Source organism: Dasypus novemcinctus, chromosome 6 (genome assembly GCF_030445035.2).
Source record: "Dasypus novemcinctus isolate mDasNov1 chromosome 6, mDasNov1.1.hap2, whole genome shotgun sequence".
In the NCBI taxonomy this organism is placed as follows: domain Eukaryota; kingdom Metazoa; phylum Chordata; class Mammalia; order Cingulata; family Dasypodidae; genus Dasypus; species Dasypus novemcinctus.
The window spans coordinates 534,336-551,984 of record NC_080678.1 but is presented as its reverse complement, the minus strand read 5'-3'; the positions used below and the strand labels follow the sequence as shown (position 1 = coordinate 551,984).

General features: G+C 45.0%; 1 long non-coding RNA gene across 1 annotated transcript; it reads right to left on the bottom strand.

Moving 5' to 3' along the window:
- Positions 1–6,995: 6,995 nt before the first annotated feature.
- On the bottom strand, positions 6,996–11,908 carry LOC139439104 (uncharacterized). Its single transcript, XR_011648937.1, has 2 exons — positions 11,750–11,908; positions 6,996–7,449 (listed from the first exon to the last, which is right to left on the bottom strand). It is a non-coding gene; the product is annotated as an uncharacterized lncRNA (long non-coding RNA).
- Between the last annotated feature and the right edge of the window lie 5,741 nt (positions 11,909–17,649).

Sequence of the window (17,649 nt, the reverse complement as noted above, 5' to 3'; positions counted from 1 at the left end):
CCTGCCTGCCTCCAGGTGCCCTGCTCCTTGCTGTCTTCTGTGGGCAGCACCTGGGCACCTTGACCTTGGGGGGGTGGCCAGATATCAGGCAGCCCCCCTCCCTGGAACCCAGCAGCAGGCCAGCAGTCGGGAGCCACCTAGAGGTCCATGGGCAGGGGAGGAGTGGCCAAGCCTGAGGCTGAGGGCAGTTTCCCAGATGAAAGCCCTGTCCTATCCTCTCCTGGTATGTGGGTGGTAGGCGTGCCAGCCATATACCCACATCCCATCCACGGGAGGTGAGCTGGTACATGCTCTCTGAGTGCACACTCACACAGTTTATGTCCAGCTCTTTGGTATAAAATTGGGAAACTGACCCCTAGAAAGAGGGAGTAATTGGCCCAGGGCACAGGGCTGGGTAGAGTCCCAAGTGTAAGGTAGGGTTGTGGCCGCCAAGCCAGGGCTCCATCCCCCCACCCCCACAGGGTTTCCTACCCAGGCAGAAACCTCCAGGGATTGTCTCAGGGCCAGGAGCCAAGGGTAGCCTCAGACCACTTCCCCGGTGGAGCACAGTCTGGGAAGATTCCTGGGCCAGGGCTTCTCCTAGAAGCAGGAGCTTCTTTTCCTCCCCTTCCTGCTCCAGGTCCCAAGGGACCTTCAGGAACTTCTCTATTTGAAAAGAGAAGGATGAACTCCAGGGCTGCAGTTTCCTTGGGATCACTGCTTTGGGCCAATCGGTGTTCGCTTCCACTCAACAGGAGGCGAGTGCATCAGGCTGCTCACAACCATGCCAGCATTTCCAGTGAGGAGCACAGAATGAATGAGTGGACAGTCAAATGATGGTACCACAGATTCTCTTGACCCCAAGGCAACAGGACACTCTCCCCTGGCTCCAAGTCCCCCACCAAGACCTCAAGACTCTTTTGGCAAAATGGACCGAAGAAAGACAATTCCGGCTGAGCACTGGTCTTTGCCAAAGCAAGCCCAAAGAGACATTATTCAAACAAAGATCAGTCTGTGACCATCAATGGTCATGGATCAGGCCACTCAGGGTGTCCCTGCCCCATATGTAAAGAGATGCAAACCAAGAGCTGCCCCTTTCCTAGCTGCAGCATTTTCAACTTGAGCTCTTCCTGTCTCAGCCAGAGAGCGATGGTGACAACTGGCTCTGCCTGCTGAACAGCAGTTTGGTTCATGGATGCACCGAACCAAAGCATACTTCTTTCAAGGAATATCCCCTCCACCCAGGGCTTGGAGGATGGCATTAAACATCACGTCACAGTCAGGGCCAGACCCAGTTGCTCCCAGGGTTGAGATCCCAGCTCTCAGAGAGGGCCCTGCCAGGGCTTTTCTGGCTACTGTGCTGACAGCAGGAGGCAGGGCTTGTCCTGAGCTCTTCACTCAACCTGGGCACAAGCTTCTGTGGGTTAGGGCAGCCCCAGCCTTCAGTCCATGGAGTGAAGCATCTCTACCTCCATCTCTATCTCATTCCTGTCCAATGGCTTGAGTGCCTCTCCCTCCTCTTCATCATCCCCCTCCTCATCCAGAGGCTGAAGTCTTTAGAGATCAAGGATCTTGGACATAGAGCCAGAAGCTGAAAACCAGGAAAAGCCAGAGATGGAGAGAGTGAGAGAGACAGAGACAGAGACAGAGAGACAGAGAGACTGCCAATACCTTGATTTTGTACTCCTAGCCTCCAAACCCCTAAGCCAGTAAAGTTCTGTAATTTAAGCAAACCAGCACACTCGGGGCCTACTTGCATCTGGGACACCTTAGCCCTGCCCCCACAGCATCAAGTCTGAAGTTTCTCTAAAGACCTGTGTCAGAAGAAGTCAATGATTTGAAGGCACTGGTGCGTTCCCATTTGAGAGGTGCCACCTTCATGAACCACATGCCTAGATGCCTGCAGCCCCGCTTGCCATGAGCTCCTGTATGTTAAGGTTCAGGGCCAATCCTTAATGGTCAAGGTCTCCCTCCTTGATGTTCCACTCCCACATCGCCCACAGTGTGGCCATTTGAAATTATTGGATGAACGTCAAAGAAGAGAAAGATGATGTTTTTACAGCCATCTCTTCTGTGGGTGTGACCCACTTTGAACTTGAGTAGAGAAGTTCAAAGCACGACCGTCGGTAGAGAGGCCTTTGATTAGATGACTTAATAAGACCACCTGAGGGTCTCGATTGGACTATGTCAGTGAGGCCTGACTCAGGTCGAGTCTCCCCAACTGCCCTCGCTGGCACTGATACAAGCAGAAGCACAGAGAGAGAAACAGACAGAGGCAGGGAAAGCATGCCGCCATATTTGATCCTGCCGCGCCGAGCCTGAGCGAGGAGACCCAGAAGAGAGCAGCCCCACGCAGCTTTGCTGAGAGCTGTGGAAGAGTAGAGGCCTTGGCAGAGACCCACGGCCATCTCGCTTCACCTCGTGCAGCTGACTTTGGTGGGAAAGTACATGTCACCATGCCTTGAGTTGGAATTTTCACGTTCTTACAGCTTTGACCCCAAAGAAATCCCCTAACCAAAGCCAACCCATTGCTGGTACATTGCAATGGCTGCCCTTGGGCCAAGGAAAACACTCGGCCTGGGGGGGGCCTGGCCCAGCACAGCTGTGGTCACCCTGCCCACCAGTCAGCCTGCTCTCCCACCATGCCTGCCACCCCCCACCTGCACAATTCCAGGGATGCCCCATGCTGTCCACTCCCCCAGGTAGCTTGCCTTGACATGTCCCCTCTGGAGTGGGTGACTTTCCATGTGCCCACAGCACATTCTCCTCATCTTTGTGTCAGCAGTGACCATATTCTTATGCCCAAATCTATCCCTCCCCAGCTGTCAGCTCTAGCAGGGCACAGACAGTGCCTGACTCCCTGTCCCCGGTGCCAAGCCCCCAGAAGGCAGCCTATAAAGGTTTGTGGAGTGAGTGCATGACTGGGAGGCAGTGGGAAGAAAAGAGATTTGGAAGCTTTCTAGTATTACCTCTGAGCTGTAGATCATCAGGCTGGCGACTGCAGGCCTTTGAGTCCCGAGGAGGAAGATAGGACCTCCAGGCCAGAAGCCATCTGGGCACTAGCCTTCCCGACCAGCTGCTTGACTCTTACACTGGACACACAGGCAGCACAGTCAACAGGGATGTGACTGCACACCTACTGTGTTCAGAGCAGGATGCCAAGGCTGGCCTCCTTATCGTGGAGGTGCTTGGGGACCCAGGCTTGGGTATGGGGAGAGCTTGTGCCCCTTCGGCAGCCCTCAGCTCTGCTATTCTGTGTGCTGTGGCCAGGAGCCCTCCCGGGGTGTCCCCCACCATGCATTCCAGCTATGGGAGCCTTGTTCAGCCTTAGGCAGGCAAGGTCTTGTCCACCCCAGAGCCCCCTGCCCACATGGCTATTCCCTGTAACCCACCACCTCCTTGGGCTCTTCTGCAAAGCACAGACTTTGGAGCCAGAGTGTCCAAGGTGGAAAACACACAGCTGGAGCAGGTCACAGCCCTTTGTCGGGATCACAGACCCTGTGTTTTCTAGAAGGCCAAAGGAAGCCAGTGTTTGCCAGCTCAGGTGGGTGTGTTAGAGTTGAAGAGTTGGTGTGAAGCCTCTAAAGAGCTTGGGTTCAGGAGGTCCTTTGGCCCAGTAAGCATGCCAGGGGCAAGGCCCTGCTCAGGAAGAGAGGCAGGCGAGAGAAGGACTGTGAGCCCACCTCGGAGACCGGGCTCGCTCTCTCAGAGCTGCAGGACTTGAGTGCCAGAGCTGCCTGCTTCACCGTCCACAAGGGCAGGGGCAGGCAGCCCAGGAGGGCTCCTTAGCAGCAGAGAGCACACCGACCCTCAGTGCTGGGGGCCTGCCCTGCCTCCACCCTGGGCTCACCTGCCCCTCTCATATTCCCCTGAGCTCTGCTAGAGATGGGGTGGGTTCAGGTGCCCTGGGTCTTCTCAGGGAGGACTGGAGGAGGCAGAGGGACAGGAGCACCAGGCTGGCCTGCCTTCTCCCCTGCTCAGACTCACAAAGATGTGCCCGCCTCCAGGTCTGCTCCAGGTGCGCCATCCACTGGCACATGAGAAAATGAAAAATCAGTAAGAGAGGCTTTTCCAGCCTTCAGAGATTCCCTCCCCATGGCCCTAAGAAGCAGGTCTGCCACCAATTCCTGTGTCCAGAGCCCAGTTTTGAGCAAGTAGGAGGGCCCACCCTAACAATCCACATCCGGGTCGAGGCAGGAATCAAAGAGCAGTGGTAACACACAGCCTCCCACAACTCCATCCCTACCAAAGAAAAAAAGGGAGCATCTGAGTACATCACATCCTCATCAGATGCCCAGATATCAGCAACAAATTATGGGCCCTACTAAGAAAACAGAAGGCAGGGCTTAAGAACAGGAACAGACCAAAGCCCTAGAAGAGATGCAGGATTCAAGAGGCCTCATCAGTGAGATGCGCACAAATTTCCAAAATCACAATTATGAGCTGAGGGTCAATGTGGCTAAGGAGATAAATGACAACAAAAAGACATTGAGAAAGTGCAAAGACACGTTTGAAATCTTGACCAGTGAAGTGACAGAGCTCATGGGAATGAAAGACAAAAGAGGTGTGATCCATAGCCCTTCAGAGGCATGCAACAGCAGACTCAAAACAGACAGAAGAGAGAATAAGTGACACCAAAGACAGAACAAGTGAAATGGAAGGGAGCAAAGAACAGAGAGTGAAAAGAATGGGAAAGAATTTAGCAGGGGCTCAGAGAGTTGAATGACAACACAGGGCATAGCCACGTACACATCATGGTTATTCCAGAAGGAGAAGAGAAGGGAAAAAGGGCAGAAAGAGTCTTTGAGGAAAGATGAGTGGAAAACTTTCCCCACTCTCGTGGAAGAAATGAAGTTAAAAGGCCAAGAAGTGCACCGTACCCCAATCAGAATAAATCCAAAGAGACCTCCTCCAGGACACATACTACTCAGAAGGGCAAATGTCAAAGACAATGAGAAAATTCTCAGAGTAGCAAGGGAGAAGCAAACCATGACCTACAAGGGTGCCCAGTAAGACTCCATGCGGATTTCTCTTCAGAAACCATGAAGGCAAGAAGACAGAGGCATGATACAATTAGGAAAGTGAAGGAGAAAAACTGCCAGCTTAGAAATCTTTATCCAGCAAAATTGTCCTTCCGATACAAGGGCAAGTATAAACCACTCACAAATAAACAGAAACTAAGGGACTTTGCCAAGAAGAGAATCCACCTTTGCAGAAAATAGTAAAGGAAGTCTTAGAACTTGAGATCAAAAGACAAGAGAGAGAGAGAGGCCTGGAGAAGAGCAGAGAAGAAAGACTAGCAGAATGGCTAACCCAAAGAGTAAGAAGACAGGCAAAAATAGAATACGACCTAAGAAAACCCAAAAATAAAACGGTGGAAGAAAATAATGCACTTAAAGCAATATCATTGAAGATGAATGGGTTAAACTCCCCAATCAAACGGTACAGGCTGATGGAACGGAAAAAGAAAAACACACACAAGTCATCTATCTGCTGCTTTGTAGACCCAGGGCTACAAAGCAGCAGAAAGCGAAAGGTTGGAAAAAGATACTCCATGCAAACAATCACCAAAAAGAGCAGGGGGAGCTAGACTGCTCTCAGGCAAAACAGACTTTAATGCAAAAAGTTATGAGAGACAGAGAATATATGAATAAGAGGGACCATCCACCAGGAAGCAATCAGTCATAAATATCTATGTAGCTAACCAGTGTAGCCCAAAATACATGGGACAAACTCTGGCAAAACTCAAGGAAGAAATAGATATCTCTACAAGAATTGTTGGAGACTTCAACATCCCACTCATATCATGAGATAGAACAATTAAATCGAAGAGCAACAAGGAAAGAGAGAAGTTGAATGGCATGATCAATGATTTACACCTAACAGACATCTACAGAAGGCTGCATTCCAACTCAGTGTGTTCTGCATTCTTCTCAGGTGCCCATGGATCTTTTTCCAGGAGAGACCACATGTTAGGGCACAATGCAGCTCTTGATCAATAGAGAAAGACTGAAATGAATCAAAGCACCTTCTGAGATCAAAATGGAATGAAACTGGAAATCAGTCACAAACAGGACCAAAGTAAATTCACCAAGGTGTGGAGGCTGAAGAACACATCCTCACATAATCATTGGATGTTGGAGTCTTGGTTGTTGACTCGAGGTATTGGGAATGAAAGACAAAGAAAGATTGGGTTTAGGGGATCTGAGAGCATTGATTTCTCAAGCTCATCAAACAACTTTATTGAGTTGAGGGGCTAGTATATATACCCCTAACCTACGTGACATTTAGCACAAAATCAAGTTACCTATTACCCTTACCTCATACTATATTAACTAGTGATTGATGAAAACCCAACAAACTTTACTGGAACTACTACTATAAGAATCAGTAACTATACTCATAAATCCTGTTACTCAGGTTGTTCTGTTCTATATGTTATTGTTCTACCTGCAGGTGTGCTTACCCAGGCAAGATTGTGCTCTGCACTGATAATCATAAGGGACAGCTTGACTCAGTGGTTACAGAAGTAACTTGCTTCCATGGAAACAACATGCATTTGTTTCCCACATTTCCCCCTTTTTGTTTTAGTTAGGGTGACTGTGCCTGTCTTAGGTTGCCCCCCAGGGGGTTTTACCCATTATTGACTACCAGCCAAGTGCACTGACTTCGGGGTACTATTGTAGAGTTTTAGCAAGTACTATGTTGTTTGCTTGTCCCATTGTGTTTACACGGTGCAACCTCTGGCAAACACCTTTTCTCAGGCAAGTGACAACAATGAGCAACAGGATTAATACACATATCCCTATTCCTAAGGCAGATAAGAAATGTTGAGATTTCCACTAATCAACAGGATTAAACTTATTTAAATGTGAAATTAAATCATTAAAGATGTCCTTATCATTATCTACATATATCTGATTATGAGACATTTCTAAAATCTTTTTTTGCAATTCCTAAATTTCTAATGACATATTTCTTTTGTGTCCTAACAAATGATTTTTTATTTTATTCCATTGAAACATAGAAATGTTATAATCCAAAGGAGTAATACAAAAATTACTTTCATTCCAATCACATTTCATTCCAATTACATTTTAAATTATAAACTTGGTTTCTTAAGTGTAAAACAGCAGATTCCAAATCACTAACTCTGTCATTAAGTCCTTCATCAATGTGCTCCTGACTATGCCATAAGTCACTTGCATTCTTGTGCCAATCATGCACGTATTGCTGTGTCTGCACTGTCTCATGCAATGCAACAGCAGCAGTGGCAGCAGCAGTGATGACACCAATGAAGCCAAGAATACCAGCTATGAGAAGTCCCAAAAATCTCTTAGATTCTTTCAACAGTTCTTGAGCCAGTTGGAAAAGAAGATGACTTTCAGGTGATGACTGCCACATCCGATTCATTTTCACGGGGATCCACACTCCTCATCTTTGGCGAGCCATGGTGATAATATCTCTATTCTGAAAATATTTTTAGACAAGCAAGTATACAAAGCCCCATCCTTATAAAATAAAGCATTTTCAGTAATGGTAGCCTTCTCTACCACAAACACATATGGATCTCTGACACATGATTGAAAATGATGAATTTGATCTAATTGTAGATATTGTCCATCCATACTTTTATTACCTTTCCATTCAGAAGTAAATGCCACTCCTAAGAAGACTTTCCATATTTGTTTTTGATCATGGATTCCAGTGCTATTGCACCATGGAAAAGGAACCCATTTCCTTATATTTTTCCAATCACTATTATTTTTGGTAAAAATTATTTTTTCATCTAAATCAAGGGATTCATGAAAGGGATACTGCATATTACTAATTTGTTGTTCTATGCTATTTATACTATACCAAATAAATCTGCCCTTATATTTGTTGGGATTCCCTATAGGGGCACTTTCCCAAACTATTCCATAGGAATCATTAAAAACGACAGATCCTCTTTCCATATGGCATTCATACCATCTTTGCATATTACCAGCATTTTTTTTAGGACAACTGTAACTTGGATACTTATATTCTTGCTATTGATAGGATGGGAATAAAGTTACCAAAGATTTAGTATTATTATGGCTAAAATTGATCACAGTTCTATTTTTCACAACCATACATGGTGGGCGATTGCCAATGCAAAGAGGTTGGAAATCAAATGGAAGAAGGAGATTATAAATCCTTTGTCCTTCTTCTCATGGCTTAAGTGGTAACCTATCATTCATGGGTTTAGGAAATATATGAGTTTTATTTAAATAGACAGGAAAAGAAGGATTTTTCCAGGTTAACACTCGAAGTAATGGGGGATTAGGAATATAAGCCCAATATGTGTAATTACCATTATCATTGCCAGTTTCACTCACTATCAGTAGGATTCACATGTGTAGAAGACTCCACTTCTTCAGTCCTAGGTTTAATCCTTTTTGCTGGAAGCCAGATTTTTTTTCCATTTTCTGAGATGATAAGAGCATAGCCTTGCCCCCATACTTTAACCCTGCCTTTCTTCCATTCATTACTTAAAACATCTTTCCAAAATACTGGTTGATTTTCAGATTCTGCAATTTCTGTGGATTTTTGAGAATGTTCAAAATGACATTCAGCTGGTGTTATAGAATCATAAACGTTAAGAAAATTTAAGGTAAATAAAGCTTTAGCCAATTGATCTTTAGGTGATATCATACCATCACCTCCCTCTTTTTGTTTTAAAAGCATAGTTTTGAGAGTATGATGGCATTTTTTAATAATAGCTTGATTTGTAGGATTATGGGGAATGCTGGTAACATGTTCAATAGCATATTTTTTACAAAAGGAAGCAAAGGATTTACTAATGTAAGAAGGTTTATTATTAGTTTTAATTTTTAGAGGGCATCTCATCACAGCAAAAGCAGACTAGAGATGTGAGCGAACATGATGAAACTGTTTTCCACTTTGAGTAGTAGCCTACATGAAATGAGAATAAGTGTCAATACAAACATGAACATATTGCAGTTTACTAAAGGATGGAATGTGAGTAACATCCATCTGCCATAATTGATTAGGAGTTAGGCCTCTGGGATTAGTTTCAGCCTGAAAAGGCACTGCTGTTTGTGGTCTACAGGTTGGACAAGTATGAATAATTTCCTGTGCTTGTAGTCTAGTTAGCTTTTGATATTTATTTTGCAGGCCTTTAGCATTAATGTGAATTAAAGCATGGTAATTATGAGCACTTTGTAAATACCCCACTAATAAATCAGCTCGAGCATTACTTGCTGTTATAGGACTAGGCAAAGATGTATGAGAATGTATATGTGTAATGTAAATAGGATACTGTTTTAATGTTGCAAATCAGCAAAAAGTTGAGATAATTTATTAGTAACAAAGATATGAGCCGTTTTAATATGCTTAACAGTAAGGCATACATATTTAGAATCAGAGACAATATTTAAAGGTTTTTTAAATATTGTTAATACCTTAATGATGGCAGCAAGTTTAGTACACTGAGCAGACATGAATGGAGTTTGCTAAGCCTGTTCTTTTTGAGAAGTAACGTATGCTGCTTTTTTATTACTATTACTATTAGTAAATACTGTACAAGATAGTTGGGCTATGCACATAGCCTTGAAAAGCACAGCAAAAGTTTATTGTTGCATTTTTTACAGATAGAGGAATGCAGCTGGCTTGATTTGTTTAAGAAGACACTAAAGAAAGTTTTAGCAAGTTTTAAAACAAAGTGATAGCAACACAGCTGGACATTAACTTTTGCAACTAACAGTGTTTGGGATTGCTGCATACTACAGTGTTACTTTAATTTATGATAAGAGGTTGTTTCTGTGACACACACTCTTTTATAATAATTAAAACCATAATACTTTTTATAACTTGCCATATGCATTTAAGTTCTAAGAGTTTATGAAAATTAGCAATCCTACTTTACGGCAAAACACACTTTTTTGCAAAAACTTATTAAATTTCAATTAGCATTTTCACAAACTTTTAACTTTTTTAATATTCATTTAAGTTTTACATCTTTTATATTATCCTGTGAAGAAAAATAAGCTATTTATTTTAATCTAGGCAAGAACAACTTTTTATAAAAAGACTTATAGTAATTTTGTTAATTAAGACTCATAATTTTTATTATTGTAGAGATCTTATTAAAATTTAAACTTATGTATTAATATAAGTGCTTATTTAATTTTTGGCCATTTGATTAGAGCTCTTTTATAAATTTTTATTAATTTATATTACCATCTGGAGGTATCAAAATATACACTGACATTGAACAAACAAACACAGAACAATTATAACACAGTAACAGAAATATACAATTTACAATTAATTCATATTTCTTACTTTTTTGGTATAGCTGCTTTTAAGCTCTCCATTATATTACATTTTAAATATTACTTCTTAAGATTTCTTTTGGAATTCATGTTACCTGTAACATGCAAGCTTGTGCTTGGAAACATTTTTATTAGTTATTAGCAATTAGTTAAGATAACTTGAGCAGCATAAATGTAGTTAAAACTCTAATTTAGCAGTTTAGACAGACTGTTAACACACATTTTTGGATTATTACTTTGTAAGACTATACTGAGACTTGAAGTTTAGGAGTAAACTATTGATTTAAAACTGAAAATTCTTTTTTAAACCTTGATAAAAATTTTGTACTAATTTTATTATCTTGGTTAAATAAGCCCAATTAGAATTAGCATGGAAATAAAACAGAACACCAATGTTGCTATGTTTTTTTCTTTTTTTAGTGGCTTAACTCTATTAACCCCTACTAGCCCACAGCTACATTGTTATGTAGACAGCAGGGGGGTTGCAGAGTTGCTGCCAGAATAGTTTCCTTATCTTAGTTAACACTTTAATAGAGAGTTTTTTAGAAGCCTGATTTTACTAACAAGGACATTATTTAGTATTTTTGCCCGTTTTAAATCTTTCAATAGTTTAAAAGTTTTTGGCTTAGGATGAAACTTGACACCCCCTTGTGGGTGTTGAGCATCAGGAAGAATTTGTTGAATAGTTATAGGAAAAGCTGCTATAGCTTGCTTAGCCAGAGGCTCACCTTGACTAGATTCTAGTAAAAGACATTTTATTAATGGAGTAACAGGCACAGGATTTGGCTTAAAGCTGCTACAAACATAAGGCAGGCTCATAGAGAAAAGTCCACTAGGTATTTTTCTAGGTTTTGGAGGTGCAGAAGGAACTTCATGAGTTAAATTAGGATATATGTTTGCCTTAGAAATATTTAGCTTTGACATGGATTTAAGAATGGTTAAAGACATGGTTAAGAATGGATTTGTGTTTTCAACTTCAAATAACTCCTCTTCTTCCTGATCCTCCTCCAAATTCCTATCTTTACCTGTATCATTTATAGCCATTTCCTCCCTTGAGAAAAGAATAATCTCTTCCTCTTTGTTAGACTGCAAAAGATTTAATGCAGCAGCAATATGCTGTTTTAAGGCCTAAACTGATACAGGTATATTCTCTCCTTTCTGATATGCTATCCTCAATTTTTTCATTACTTGCCTCTACTGCTTAACATTCAACAAATTCTTTTTTTGCAGTTGAAACCAATAACAATGCTTTTGAACTAAAGCAAACAATTCTAACAAATCTGCAGTTTTAACTGTGATGCCTACACTGTGCAACAGTGTTTTCAAAACTTGTGAATATTCTTCCAAGCATCTTGGTTGATTACCCATACTCTGATGCTAACAGAAAGCAAAACTTAATAATATGAAGCAGCAATTTACCCAGGTTAATTAATTTCGATGCTCCTTACCTTAAAAAAGGCTTTTCAGCTTTCTGCGTTCCCAATCCAGAGGTGGAAGATTCTATGCTGCCATGTTTTGATGAATCCTCTGCCTCGAGCCCTACGTTGGGTGCCACCTGTCAGAGTCTTGGTCATTGACCCAAGGTATTGGGAATGAAAGACAAAGAAAGATTGGGTTTAGGGGATCTGAGGGCATTGATTTCTCAAGCTCATCAGACAACTTTATTGAGTTGAGGGGCTAGTATATATACCCTTAACCTACGTGACATTTAGCACAAAATCAAGTTACCTATTACCCTTACCTCATACTATATTAACTAGTGATTGATGAAAACCCAACAAACTTTACTGGAACTACTACTATAAGAATCAGTAACTATACTCATAAATCCTGTTACTCAGGTTGTTCTGTTCTATATGTTATTGTTTTGCTTGCAGGCATGCTTAACTAGCCAAGATTGTGCTCCGCGCCAATAATCATAAGAAACAGCTTAACTCAGTAGTTAAAGAAATAACTTGCTTCCATGGAAACAACATGCCTTTGTTTCCCACAATTGGGTTCAAGAAGAAATCACCAGTGAAGTCAGGCAATCTTTGAGACAAAGAAATATGAGGACACAACTTATCAAAACGTAGGGGATACAGCAAAAGCAATCTTGGGAGGGAAAATTAGAGCCTTAAATGCTGACATGAAAAACCAAGAAAGAGGTAAATGCAAAGATTGAACTGAAGGACTAGAGAAACTAGAAGGAGAACAGCAAGCCAATCCTGAAACAAGCAGGAGGAAAGAAAGAAATCAAGATGAGAGCAGAAATAAATGAAATTGAGAGCAACCACCACAAACAATAGAGCAAATCAACAAAACCTAAAGCTGGTTCATTGAGACAAACCCCTAGACAGACTAACCAAAAACAAAAGAGAGAAGATGCAAATCATTGGAATCAGAACTAAATGAAAGAGGGGATGTTGTGATTGACCCCACAGAAATGAAAAGGATCCCAAGAGGATATTATGAGAAGCTGCATGCCAACAAAGTAGACAACCTGGATGAAATGGACAAATTCCTAGAAATGCACAAAACACCTACACTGATGCTTCGAGAAATAGAATATCTTAACAGACCATCAGAGTGAAAGAAATTGAATCCATCATCCAAAATCTCCCAGTCAAGAAGAGTCCAGGGCCAGATAGCTTCACAGGTGAATTGTACCAAGCATTTAGAAAAGAATGAACACCAATCCTGTTTAGACTCTTCCCAAAAATTGAAGAAGAGGGAAAATGACCCAAGATAATTGATGAAGCCAACATCAGCCTAATACCAAAGCCAGGTAAAAATACCACAAGAAAAGAAAATTAGAGACCAATCTCTCGAATGAACATCAATGCAAAAACTCTCAACAAAATACTTGCCAATAGAATCCAAGAGTGTATCAAAAGACTTATACATCATGACCAAGTGGGATTTATTCCTGTAATGCAAGTCTGGTTCAACATAAGGAAATCAATCCAAGAGGAAAAACACATCATCATCTCAATCAATACAGAGAAGACATTTGACAAAATCCAGCATCCTTTTTCAGATACAAACTTCAAACAATAGGAATAGAAGGAAAATTCCTGAATACGATAATGGGCATAAGTGGAAAACCCACAGCCATGATGTGCTCATGGACTGGAAGAATAAACATCATGAAGATGTCAATCTTTCCCAAACCAATTTATAGATTCAATGTAGTAACAACCAAGATTCCAACAGCCGTTTTACAGAATCAGAAAAGGCCATTACCAAATTCATTTGGAAGGGAAGGTGCATCCAAATAGCCAAAAGCATTCTGAAAAAGAAGAGTGACATGGAAGCAATTTCACTGCCTGGCCTTCAAAGGTATTACAAAGCTACAGTGGTCAAAACAGGAAGGTAGCGGCATAAAGATAGACACATCTATTGGTGGAATAGAATTGAGAATCCAGAAAAACACCTTCAACTCTACTGTCAGCTTGTTTTTGACAAACCTACTAAGGCTGAGTTAATGGGACTTAACAGGTTCTTCGATGAATGGTGCTGGGAGAACTGGATATATATGACCAAAAGAATGAAAGAGGACCCTATCTCACTCCCTACACAAGAATCAACTGAAAATGAGGCAAAGACCTAGATATAAAAGCAGATAAGAAAAACCTAGAAGAAAACATAGGGAAGCATCTTCAAGACCTTGTAGTAGGTGGTGGTTTCTGTGACCTTATGCCCAAAGCACAGGCCACAAGAGAAAAAAAAAAAAGATAAAAGGGACCTCTGCAAAATTAAACACTTTTGCACCTCACAGGACTTTGTCAAAAGGGTGAAAAAGCAGGTGACTCAATAGAGGAAGATATTTGGAAGTCACATGTCTGATAAGGGTCTAATATCCAGGATCTATAATGAGACGTGTACATCTCAACAATAAAAGGAGAAACAATCCAATTTTAAAATGAGCAACAGACTTGAGTAGATGTTTGTCCAAAGAAGAAATACAAATGGCAAGAAAACACATGGAAAAAATGCTCAAGATCTCTTCTGATTAGGGCAATGCAAATCAAAACCCACAATGACTTATCATTTCACACCTATCAGAATAGCCACTATTCCAAAAGACAGAGAACTCCAAGTGCTGGAGAGGCTGTGGAGAGATAGGAACACTTCTTCCCGGTTGGCTGGTGGCAATGCAGGATGGTCCAGCTACTGTGGAGGACTGTTTGGCAGTCCCTCAAGAAGTTGAAAATAGACTTGCCATGTGACCCTGCAGTACCACCACTGGGTCTATAGCCAGAAGAACTGAGAGGAGTGACACGAATAGACATCTGCTCATTGATTTTCAAGTGGCATTCTTCACAATTGCCAGAAGTTGGAAACAACCCAGGTGTCCATCGATGGATGAGTGGAAAAACAAGCTGGTGAATTCACCCTAGGAAAAGTTATGCAGCAGTAAGAAAAAATGAAATGTCAAGAAGAAGACAACATGAATGACCCTGGAGGAGATTCTTTTAAGTGAAGCCGGCCAGACACAAAAGGACCAATACCACAGGATTGTGTTATGATGAACCAAATAGACTGTGTAACATACTGTACAATAAAAAAAAAATTTCTACGTAGCCAGTTCATGCAATTGAGAGTTGTACAGTTTTATTCAATTGTGCTTGCTTTTTCTTTTTAAGTGACTGCTTCTATCTCCAATTCTTAAGTGGACAAGATAGAGTTAGAAATAATCAAGGCAATGGGAAGCCTCTGGGCAGGATTGGTGGCACAGCCTCAATGTCTGACTTTGGTCTCATTTGCACCTCGTCATGGGCCAGATGGAGACAGCAACCCAGGAGGGCAAGTGGGTCTCCTCAGACCACACAGCCCTCCCCTAGCCCTGTGTGGAGTTGGATTCGGGGTTCCATCCATCCCCTTCCTGCTTCTCCCGTGTCTGAGTGTGTGCATTCGCTCCATGTGAAACCAGACTCCAGGGCTCACAGTGTCCACCCCCCATGGACGTGATGCTGTCCCGGGAAGCCAATGCTAGAATGGATCCCGCTGTGTGGTGAGGAGACTGGTGGTGGGCCCCAGTAACTACCCTGGGCTCCCCAAAACAGAAACGAGGGAGCAGCGGGCTCTGAACCCAGCTAGGTCTCCCCCGAGCTGGGGCCCGAGCTGCCCGCAGCCTTCCCAGGGAGCTGTGAGGGGGGGGGACGTGTTGGCAGAACGGTGTCCAGGGAACAAGGCCATCCAGGAGAGGGGATGGACAGACAGCCATGCAGAGGGACTTTGGTGGAGTTCTTACAGTTGAAGGGCCCAGGAGAAATGACATAAGGAGATGACCTCACTTCCTCGGTGACAGAACTTGGAACCCTGGTAACCAGGCACCCAGATTCCACAGGCAGACCCTTCCCAACTCACTTGGCAGGAGACGCTCGAGAGAGCAACATGTTCCCCTGCTGTGTTGCGTGACCCTGAGGCTCCAGCCTCAACCAAACCAGGAATGAATCCCCTTGCCATCACTTCTGATATTGGCTCAGGCCTCAGCCACAGAGCTGCTGGCCATCAGCACCCAGAAGGCACCCAGAAGTGACACAGGGTGGCCCAGCAGAGCCAGTTGAACACAGGCCACCGCTGTGCTCCTCCTAGGTAGCCCCACGTCGATCCTCTTCCCAGGGTGTGGGGGCGTGGACAGGGGTCCACCGTGGGCAGAAGCAGCCATCAGGGTTGGGGACACAGAGGGCCTTCCCTGTCCCCTGCCAGGTCATGGGTGGAGGTGGGAAGAGGCAGCTTGGGGACATCCATGTGGACCATGTCTTTCCTGAGCCTCGAGCTCCCCTGTTCTCTCTACCAGGCTCAGGGGAATGCAGAGCCCACCTGGGCCTGCCCTGGGTCCCAGCCTGATGGAGGGCCAGCTTCCCCTGTGGGGGAGGACAGGCCCCTCTCTGATGCGCCTCAGCCTGGCTGTTGGGCCCTGTGTTCATAGACCTCTACGCAGGTGGTCGGCGAGGAGCTGGAGGAGGGGTTCATCTACACTGTCTCTCCAAGGAAGGTGCCAGTCCATCCGGACCCCAGACAGGGCCAACACTGGTTCCAGGTGAGAGCAGGCACTGAGGTAGGGGGCCTGAGGCAGCTGGGGAGTACCCCGGGGCCGTGTCCCACCCTGACCACTGCCTTCGGGGCTTTCACACCCGAGTGGCCCCATATCCTGCTTCCTGAGGAACCTGGGGTCCCACCAGTCACCCAGCACACAGCCACTCCACAGATGGGAGAAGGTCACTGCACACGTGCAGAGGGATAGGAGAGGGTCTTTAGCACAGGATTCCTGTCAGGGCCGGCTGGAGGGTGGGTGCACCGCAGACACATGCATGTCGTGCTGCTGTGTTTGCAAGTACCCTCCTGGCCCCACGTCCCCGGTGGCATCTTTGTGCCTGTCCTTGCCCATCTGCTCCAAGCCGTCCAGCTCTCCTGCTGAGGAGGGTTCTCACCATGTTCCATAACCGCCCCCTTGACCTTCCCAGGTAGGAGCTGGGGCCTGCCTCGGCTGCCCAGGATTCCAGGAGGGCAGCAGCTCAGAGCAGCCTTTCAGCCTTCAGGCCTGCTGGAGCCAAAGGTCCTGTCCTGGGGCCTTGCTGGCTCTGATGCCCTGGACACCTCCCCCAGGCCCCCAGGCAGTGGTCCTCCCAGCCCTGGCAGAGGCTCCAGGAAAGGGATGACTGGGCAGAGGACACACAGGCCTCCCTTACTCCAGCGAGGGCCACCTGACCTCACTGAGGGGCAGCAGGGGGGGACCACTGGCTTTCTTTGGGGGGAGCATCCCTGCAGCCCCTGGCGCTGGCCCTGTTGTTTTCCTTCCTTGTCCTGATGGGGAGTCGGGGTGGCCAACGGCATCCCCTTGTTCCTCTGGCCTTGTGACAGTGCAGTCCAGAAGGTCGTCTCCTGACCAGGAGGGTCTGCAGTTCTCCAGGTTCTACTTAGACCCTTGGCCCTGCAGGAGTCTATCTCCCCCATGGGTCCTCCAGGCACCTGCCCTTTCAGGTCAGGGGCCTCATCTTTCAGGTGTTTGCTCACCTGCGGTTCAGTGTGAAGACCGAGGACCTTTCTCCACTAGGGGCCTGCACGGCCCCTTGGCCGGATGATGCTCAGGGCTTGGGGCAGCAGGTGGGCCCTGGCCCCACCCAGCTGGGTCCAGGCACTGCATCTGACCACACTGCCCCTCTGTCCCACCCCAGAGGAAGAACGAGGGAGCCCTCCCGAGGGGGGAGAGCTGCAACGGGCGCACGGTCCAGGCAAGCCGCTGGGGGAACCTGGCGGAGCACCTGGTGTCCGCCTTGCAGGAGGGCGACCTCGGCTACATCCGCACCTTCCTGGGGACATACTGCTGTTTGCCTCCACCGAGCAGGTCCTGCACTGGCTG